The sequence below is a fragment of the Cinclus cinclus genome, chromosome 26 (assembly GCF_963662255.1).
Source record: "Cinclus cinclus chromosome 26, bCinCin1.1, whole genome shotgun sequence".
NCBI classification, from domain to species: Eukaryota; Metazoa; Chordata; class Aves; order Passeriformes; family Cinclidae; genus Cinclus; species Cinclus cinclus.
The window spans coordinates 3,332,994-3,342,923 of record NC_085071.1 but is presented as its reverse complement, the minus strand read 5'-3'; positions in this window follow the sequence as shown (position 1 = coordinate 3,342,923).

Sequence of the window (9,930 nt, the reverse complement as noted above, 5' to 3'; positions counted from 1 at the left end):
TAAAAAAACAAAACTCAAACAAATCCTACAGTGTAATTCTACATGAGAAAAACCAAAAATGAAAGAACAGCAGCACAGACAATCATTACATTGTCTATACTGTTATCTTAATGTTTAGAGAATTAAAACCAATACAAACAGAAATCAATCAAGATATACCCAAGAAGAATGTGCAGACAAGAGCAAAATTTGTCCCTTACATTGTGTGCTGTGGTCAGCAGTGATTACACTCCATCAAGGCACCAAAATGTTTTCAAGATACAGAAATTAGATCAGAGGACTCACTGAAATGCAAGATTTGAAAAGAGCCTCACATCATCTAGAAAACACCATATTTGATATTTTGTTCCTAAATTATACTGGATTACAGATTAGTTGTATTTGCATTAAGCCTGGTTATCAAACCATATTTATGTTCCTTAAATAAGTTTACTTAGGGCACTATTTGAAAGTATTCACTGATGAACAAAATATTCCAGTGACTGCTGTCCTTTGAACCAGCGGCTCCACTGCAACCAAAGATGAAACAATTACTCAAAGACTTTAAAGTCAAAATCCTCAAGTTTTTCTATAAATTTCTTCAGTTTGTGTACTGAAGTCTGTAAATCATTGGCAAGTATTCTGGCCATACAGCTTGCAAATTACTGTTTAGCACTCAGTCAGTCCAGATACACAAATATTTTCTACACAAGTACAGTGCTCTGGTAACTTACCATTCTAAAGCACAATAAAATTTTCAAAGAAAACCAAGTATAATTTTTCCCGAACTCCAAGCAATTAAATGATTACCCAATACTATTTTAAATATTTAAAGTTCAAAATTGTATGCACCTGAATCAGCGTTTGCAGTCCATGTGCTTCTGTAGAGTTATAAAGCAATGATGCAAATTCCCAAAAATGCATCCAAATCTAGCTCTTTGTTTTGCTCAGATTTTCAACCCAGCCACAAGGAGGTTAAATTCATAGTTCTGTAAAACTGCTGTTTATGTCAAGTAGGTTGTCACAGGAGCATAGGAGAGTGAAAGTTTATCCTGCATTTCAAATTAATTTCAGCCAGACGAGGCAAATCAAAGTCTCCAGCACTCTCTCCTTTGTGCTGTCTCTGGGTTAATCACATTTCAACTTCCAGTGCTGTTCTTCAAACCATTCCTGGATTCAATGTATTTCAAATACAATCAATAGGGAAAATGAGAGAGAAAAAGCATGTATCTTGACAACTTGGTTTAGTAAACAATAAACTCAGCCTCAAGAGTTCATATTTCCAACCTAGATAATTAAAAATGGTGAGAACCCAAGACTGCTGCTCCTAGCATCAATAAGTTTTTTTTTATTTTGGTCATGTACAAAGGCATAAAGAGCCACATGATCTTCTCTCAAATCCTCAGAAAAAAGGAAACACAGAACTCATAAAAGAACCATTCTGCAATAAATTTATAAGTCTATCTACCACCCTAATTCCCAAATTCTCCACTCAGTTGCCAGTCACCCCTGAGTTCCCTGTGTATCTAAATTTCTACTGGCCCAAGTTCCAAGCCCCCTTGAATTCCTGCCTGAGCCTTCTCCTTGCTGTATTCTGAAAAAAAAAAAAAAAAATAAAAAAAGGGTAGCCTGCCTCAGTTGCTTAATGAAGTCAGACATCCAAATCCTTAACAAAGTAGAATCTTAAACCCATCATTTTCTCTGGTATTGTGTCTTTGCTCTTTAAAGCAATTTGGTTAACAGGCTGTTGTGGAGCCCAGTTCTGGTCAGTGGGCATTTTCTGTACATGGTACAATGAACATGAGATAGTTAAGATTAGACTCCCCATGTCAGCGTAAAGAAATGCAAAGGCTTTCCAGTGTCATCACTGGGAAAAGGACAGAATAGATGTTGTGCCACAAAACATAAGATATGAGAGCTACAATGCTGAAATAGCAGCCTACTGTGAACACGCAATTTTTGGCTTTCTTCGGCTTTGGTCTTCCCTTCCCTGAAGGCCTCCCGTGCTTCCATTGAACATCAGATTTTGTTCTTTTTATAAACAGCTGCAAACACAGATAGCTAACTAAGAAGACACAACACGGTAAAGACCAGAAAGAAACTGGAGCTCTATGCAAACCTCAAGAGGCTTTTAGATACTACAATAAAGAATCTGAAGCATTATTAAGTGACCAAAATGAACACCTTTATCATTACAAAAGAAGAGTTGTGCGGCAGTCACATTATGCAAAGATACTGAAACAATCAGGAATACAAAATGGGCACAAGGTAGAAAATTTTTAGAATTAAACTAATATTATAATTCCCGTGCTGTCGCTATAATGATGGAGAGCAGCACCAGAGGAATATTCATTCTAGTAATGCCTGTCCTAGGCTAACAGAAAAATATTATTCTAATGTTGAAGATTAACATCCAAACCAGAGAAATAATTTACAAAATAAAATGTCATATTTGCAGCAGCTCCAGAGGGACATCTCCTTATTCCTCGGAGAACCGAAGCTGGTAAAAATGATAATAATTTTTATTATTGCAACAACAACAACATTTCATAGTCAATAAGCAGGGACGCTCCGTGCTCTGGCGGAACGCGTGGGACCCGCAGCCCTAACGTTTGATGGTGAATCTGTCTGTCAGGAAACAAACGCGAGCCTTCAGCAGCCGCCGCTGCCTGATTGCTTTCACAGTCACCCCAAGGAGCTTTCAGCTTCCCAGCGGGATCTTCTCCTGCACCGCTGCTCCAAGCCTTCAGGCAAAGGATTCCAATATCGAGTCTCAGCGCCGTGACTGGGGCCGCGCTTCTGCTCTGCTGAGCTGCTTGCTGAGAGGGACTGCGTGCTCCCTCCGCAGCATTTTACAGCGCTGTGTCGATTCTTTATTTTTATTTATTCTTCCCTATTCCCGTTCCTTCCTCCCAGTGCTTGCTGCATTGCGGTGAGGGTACTAAGTGCCACCACCAGGACAGAAGCCATATGTTCATTTTTTAATAACCTTCTGGTGGGAGGGAGTCGCACAACTTCACTCGGAGTACTGTGCAGAAGGACAAGGTGCGGGCTTCTGGCACATCCCAACACATTGATGTAGACATCCTCCTTCCAGCAACTTCTGGTACTTTACACATTTCTCTTTTGTTAATGAAACTGGGCAGAATTAAAAATAAAACAAAGAAAGATGACTCGGTTATTTAGCTGCACCTTAGCAGCTAGGATAAAAACCAGATCTTTTTATGCCCCTACCTATTTTCTTATGCCCTGTTGGAACAGGAATTCCTTTAGAATTTGGGGAATGTTACTTAAACCAAAATGTGGTTGTATCACTTAAATATCACACACACACACACAGTGGTACCGATTTTCCATTTATTAATCGTTTGGCAGCATCAACTCAACAAACGTTATGGACAAAATTGACACCAGACTTCAGATATTTCATGCTATTATGCCACTCTAATAAAATGTCCCACTATTTCAGGACATATGTGGATTACATGCACTGTCATGTGGTGATGAATGTATTTTCTCTCGTTCATTCTTCACGTAATTAGAAACTCTTGTTATTTTAATGTTCTTTACATAAGATCTAGATTTACTTGAGTGCTAGCACACTTTATAATCATTTTTCTAGTGAGGAAGCATGGCAAAAAAAAATTTAGAATATGCAAGTATAGTTCTGATTGACTGAATCCCCAAGCAAAACCAGGAAACAAAGAAGTGATTTTAGAGCAGATGGTAAATGGATAACACTGTCATATGAGGAATGTTGAAGTTGCCTTACAGATATGCCATCTACATGTTTAAAACTAATCAGAAAGAGGAGCTACCACCAATATTCTACATACATATATATATACATACACATATATACACACGAACATTTTATCATTCCAGTATCAGATACTAAAAAGGAAATTCACTGAAAGCAAAAGGTGGGAACTTCAATAAAATTGCAGTAAACTTTTTCTTATTTTATCAAGAGTTACACATAGTAGCTTCTGTACAGGTTTAAAAGGAAGGAATAATACAAAAGCTGGAAAAGATGTGGCCAGCTTGGTATGTGTTCTCAAATCTGTGAGAGAATTGTTGGTCTGAAAAGTGCACAGCTGGAACATGAAATTCAGAGCTTCATTTAAGTTTACACCACCCTTATGGTATTTTCAAGTAAGTTTTGAGGAAAGGATATGGTCTTGCCTATCTCTTGGCATTTTGAACAAGTATATTCTGCAAAAGGCACAATCAGAAAAAAAAAAAAACCAGAAAGAATGTAACACAGAGAAAAATGATTACCCAACTTTTGACTGTAGGACTTTGCTGCAGACACAGAAGTAAAAAAATCATCTTTTTTTTGTGTTGGAAATATTTTTTTCTAAAAAAGACATCCAACAACAACTCCCACATTAATTTAATTTTGGCACGTTTCAGGGATTGTCTGCTCTTCAAACACTTCTGCTTTCACTGTCACGACACCTGGTGACACATCATTCTCACACAAACCAGCTGCTCAAGGAATAGACCTTAAACTTTCTCCTGCTCCTCGAGTTTTATGATTTGTTTCCTTTTATAATAAACTGCTCATCTTATCAAGCATTTCTGCAAGTCAAAACAAATGCAGGTTTTGAAGCTTTTTAATATTATTAACAAGCCATCTGCTTCATTGGAAATATATTTAAATTAGGCAGACTTAAAAAATCTATAAAAACTAATAATTTAATAAAGTCAAATATAAACCTTGTGATATTTTTTTTCCTTAAACTCAAGAGTCTCTTATTTGACTTTTGACTTTTTTAACTGAACTGACCAGCCAACACTGTTTTCAAACCTAGTTAATTCTGTGATTCTGTGATTCTGTATGCAGGAGAGGCAGATTAAGGAAGTCACTTCCTAACCAAAGTTAAAATCAGACTGTGCTAATTGTCACTTATGAAAACTGACATCATTCTTTGAGACAGCAGAAGGATGTTTAACAATCTTCTGATCTCCCCTTCAGAAGCATTAATTTACAAGAGAGCCCTTTCCAAAAAAGCAATTATTTTAATCACTGCTAAATCAGGTAAGTTATCATCCCTTAACAATGTCTTTAACAGCAATTAACTAAACAGTAGTTTCTAAACACCCTAAAATCAGTGCTGCAGTCAAAGGGGGGCACTCCCCCCTCAGTGCAAAAATTCCACTGAGAAAATTCCATTTTCCGTAGTTCAGAAGCAGAAAAAACAGATCTGTAGAGACACTTAGGAACAAAAGAAACACAGCGAAAAGTGAATGTGTTAAAGGTGAGGATTTCCCTTTTCCCCTTTCTTTCCCTCAGTGAGTGCTCTCCCGTTTGTTGGCTGAGATGCTGAGGATACTTCAGAGACAAAAGTGGCCAAGGTGAGGGGAGGCTGCAGCTGGCTGCACCAGGAGGTTCCCCTGGGCAAGTGCCAGACACCGACAGCTTGGGGGAGGAGGAGGAGGAGGAGGAGGAAGGATGATGATGATGAAGAGGATGGGGATGGGATGGGATGGGATGGGATGGGATGGGATGGGATGGGATGGGATGGGATGGGATGGGATGGGAAGGGATAATGGGATGGGATGGGATAATGGGATGGGATAATGGGATGGGATAATGGGATGGGGATGGGATGGGGATGGGGATGGGGATGGGGATGGGGATGGGGATGGGGATGGGGATGGGGATGGGGATGGGGATGGGGATGGGGATGGGGATGGGGATGGGGATGGGAATGGGGATGGGGATGAGGAGGAGGATGGGGAAGAGGAGGAGGAGGAGGAGGAGGAAGGAGAAGGATGATGATGATGAAGAGGATGAGGATGGGGATGAGGATGAGGATGATGAGGCAGTGCTGCTACTGTGTGGGAAGAATTCTCTCCACCATGGAGTTCCGTCCTTTCTCACTTGTCCCTTTGTGTGGGTGAGGCTTTGCTCCATGAACTGGGACTTTACCAGCACCAGTCCCACCGGGAGGGTCCCTCATGCTCTGCTCGGGTGTCTCGGGGAAAACCCGGGACCCTCGGCCCTCCCTGCTGCCTGGAAAGGCTGAGCTGGAACAGAGACTCGACAGAGCAAAAGGAATAAAATGGGAATTTACTGGAAGGATCCACCTCGAGTAGTGCAAGAACCTTGCTGGGGCTACACCCAAATCAAATCCAGGATGGATCCTGGTCACGAGTTTTTACACTTTTATAAGTTTTGGTTCATCTACACATTGGGGTCAATTCAAGCCCCAGGCTATGAAGTCTCAGTCCCCTGGCTTGCCCCCTCTCCCTCACTGTTGTTTTGTTTTTCCTTGTCCTTGGTTTGTTGTCCTTGATTCTCCAGCTAGAAAGGAATTGGTTTGTCTAACTACCCTCTGAAGAGAACTTACACCTAATATGAAGTTTCAGGGTTACACACTTAGCAGCAGAGATTCTGAAAAATATAAAAGCTAAAACCCAAGGCATCATCCCCACCCCTCCAAGAGAGCAGAATTTCAAATTTATAATAATTTGGAGGGAAGAGGGTCGTACTTTCCACTCCAAGGAGGTTACTGACTTCCTTTCCAGACACCTGTCTTTCAAACCAAGGCAATCACAATTCAGAAAACTGGGCAATAGATCCTTATGCCTCTCTGTACTTAACTCACAGGAAATAACAGGTTCCATTCTAAGTTGATTTTTTACTTACAGGCAATGATGTCAGCTGAAAAGTGAACAGGGCTTGCTCCTTCCTGTATTAAGCAGCTTATCTAACAAAATAAATGAAGGACTTGAAGAACCAAAAATTTTAGGTTTTGGTTTGTTTTGTTTTAACAAGAACTGAAAACCTCAAGAAGTTTTCCCTCTGCACTGCTGATGGGTGATTCAAGATGTGGTTTTATTAAGCTGTTGTTTGGCAATTATATTATCAAATACATAAGTTTTCTGATGCAATAAATTAGCAGCTTTTTGATATAATGGAAAGTTTATTAGGAAATACATTCAATTCTCTGAAGCAAGTTAGTACTTATCTACCTCCTGCCCAGCAGCAGCAGATGTATCAGCTGACAGTGTTCACAGGAGGTTTTCAATAGTCACATTTCTTAATTTTTGTTCATAAACATTAAAGTACCTTGCAAAAACACCAACGTGTAAAAACCCATACTAATTAGATGAAGTTTCTCCCTTACAGCTCTACCAGACTCGGTGTAATATTCTTTCAAAGAGAACAAGACAGCCATCTAGAGGGCATGAAAGATAAAGTACCTTTAGATCACAGGAGAGCTCTGAATAACCAATTCACTCATCACAAGCTAGAAAGAATGAAATGGATCCACACTGCTTCTATCCACCAGGCAGTTTAATATTACTTGGCATTTCAACATGAGTCAGTTAATCAAAGACCCAGAACCCCAAAAGTGACAGTTTTTTTTCCTTTTAGGATGATAACTACTACAGAAAGTATGGGTTTTTCCAAAGCAAAATGATTTTCACTATATGGCACAGACTAAAAAATTAAAAGCACTGATCCATAATTAGGGATAGACATGGCAGTTCTAATTTCTTACCTGCAGTACTGGACTCATCATTTCCTGGGCTGACTCTGGTACAGAAGAAAACAGCAGCAAAAGGTGGCTAAAGTAGCAGCACTTCCTTACAGCAGTATTGTAGACCAGCATTTATCACCATACTGCCCATCAGAGTTCACAACTTCTACATTTGTGAATCTTCACAGGAAGAAACAGAAGCAGGATTTCCAAGTAAAGCATCTTTGCAAGTAGTTATATCTTGATACATAAGAGAATAGGATAAATATGGGGACCACAGCCCAGTGGGAAAGGATTCTGAATAATTCTTACTGTTTATTCCTGGCAGTGAGAAAGCTTAGAACAACTCTAATGGATTGGTTGTTTCAGAACAGATGTCGTGGATGAAGAACAACGTGCAGAAGAACCAAATTACCAGTTCACAATTATCAGAACTAAGTACAGAGAAAGCCATTTCTAGTTTTGATTTAGATTAGGGAAAGGTTGTGGAACAAAACAAATAATTAATCAGCAGTGCTTTTCTCTCTGTCTGGACCAATTTCCTTTCTGCTAGTTTCATTTTCTACCCTGCCAGAGATCTGAAGGTTCTTAATGTATCAAGCCCACTGTGACACTGCAGGTGTCTCTTAGGCCTGTTACAGGTACCCAATATTGGTTTTTGTTGTATAAATGCAGAATAAATGCAGAGAAAATTCTCTCACCTCTCTAGTCATTTCCACAAAATGGAGTAAAGGGCTTGAGTTGCCACTAAAGAACTGGGGGGATAGGGAAATGCATGGGGTGTGGAGGAAGATTTAATTTCACTGTATACTGGTTTAGGGAAAAGTCTACAGAAGGCTATTCACACTGAGGTACTTCATCCTCTGGATTTCTGGAGGAACCTGAGACATTTCACACCATTCCTTAATGACCCCAGAAAGAAAGTCTTTGAATTAAACCCAAAAGAGTTTTTTAGAAGATTCTTTACACTGGTCTTCTAATTATGACATCTTCCCTAGTTTTGCAAGAGTTTCAACTGGCTTTTTTCATCATTGATATAGCTACAAAAAGTTAAATCCCTCCTCCTGATAAAAACTTTAAATTTTATTGCTAATTTTTATTGGGAAGAAGTTAAACTCCCTCAGGAACCAGAAAAGCTGGGGTTTGGATCTATCAGCCAGTGCTGGGCTGCTACAGACTCACTCCTTTAGCAGACAGTCTGATAAAGTGTGTACCTTATACTTGGATGACAAGAGAAAGATAGATATTCCCCATTAAAAATTTTTAATATATTCTTTCATTTAAAACTGTATTCTTTTAGGGGCTCCTCTGTCGTTCTGGTTTTAGTGTTGTTTTTTTTTTTTTTCCTTAACCTTTTATCATTCTTTGAACAGTACTTATAAAATAGTGCACCATGAACTGAAATGACAAGCTCAGACGAAGACACCATCTCACAATAATTGTCTGTTTAACATTTAGATCATTCTGCAAAGGCATCAAAACCCATCTGCTCATCACTCAGTAGCTCCAAATTATAATATAACCTTTGCTCTACACAGTGTCATCTTTCAAAAGCCACTGACATCAGTATTTATATTAAATAGTATATACAGCAAACATAACAAAGAGTATATTAAAAAAAAATAATAATTCACACAACAAAAAACAAACCAAACCAGCAACAAACAGGAAAGGGCTGAAGGGGAGGAAAGGCTGCAAATGAGATCACCCTCCAGGTCAAAACCTGTCTGGCCTAACACATGGTTGATCTTCAAATGAGATTTGAAAGCCTGAGTGACTGCAGCAGCTCAGGGGATGACTCTGAACAACCAGCTGGGGCATCCTGGGCACTAGAGGGGTTACATTTGGAGGGGTTACACTTGCAGCCTCACAGAACTTTTTAAGAGTGAATGTGTGTATGGAGAAGTGAGATTTTTCCCTTGCTCCCAATGGAAATCAAAATCATCAATCTCTCAAAACACTTGCAACTCATAGGCTTATAAATGGAAATATTTCCTCCTTGACTTTGTCTTACAGATTTCAGATCAAGAATAATCATTTAGCAGCCTGAAAGACGTCTGGGGGTGGGGGGATTGATGGTGGGAGAGTGGGATGGGCACAACATCAAGAATAAAAACTTTACTGTAAAAATCAAAGTCAAGAAAGATGTAGACAGACTGGGGAACAAGAGGTTGATGAGTGCCATGGAAAGTTACTGTCTCATAATATATGGTTAAATCTGTAATTACCTAACTAAATATTTTTTAAACCTTTTACCCTATGATGTAATGATAATGATGTTAATTCTCTTGTTTTATGTATTTTAGGAGCAAATAAAAGAGAAGCTATTCCAGTCTGTCCACATATTACTTGTCTTCGATTTTTACAATGAAGTTTCTATAAATATCCCATCCAGGTTACCAGTGCCAGCTGCAAAATCCAAGAATTTGTTACATTTCGCACAGCTGGTGATTGC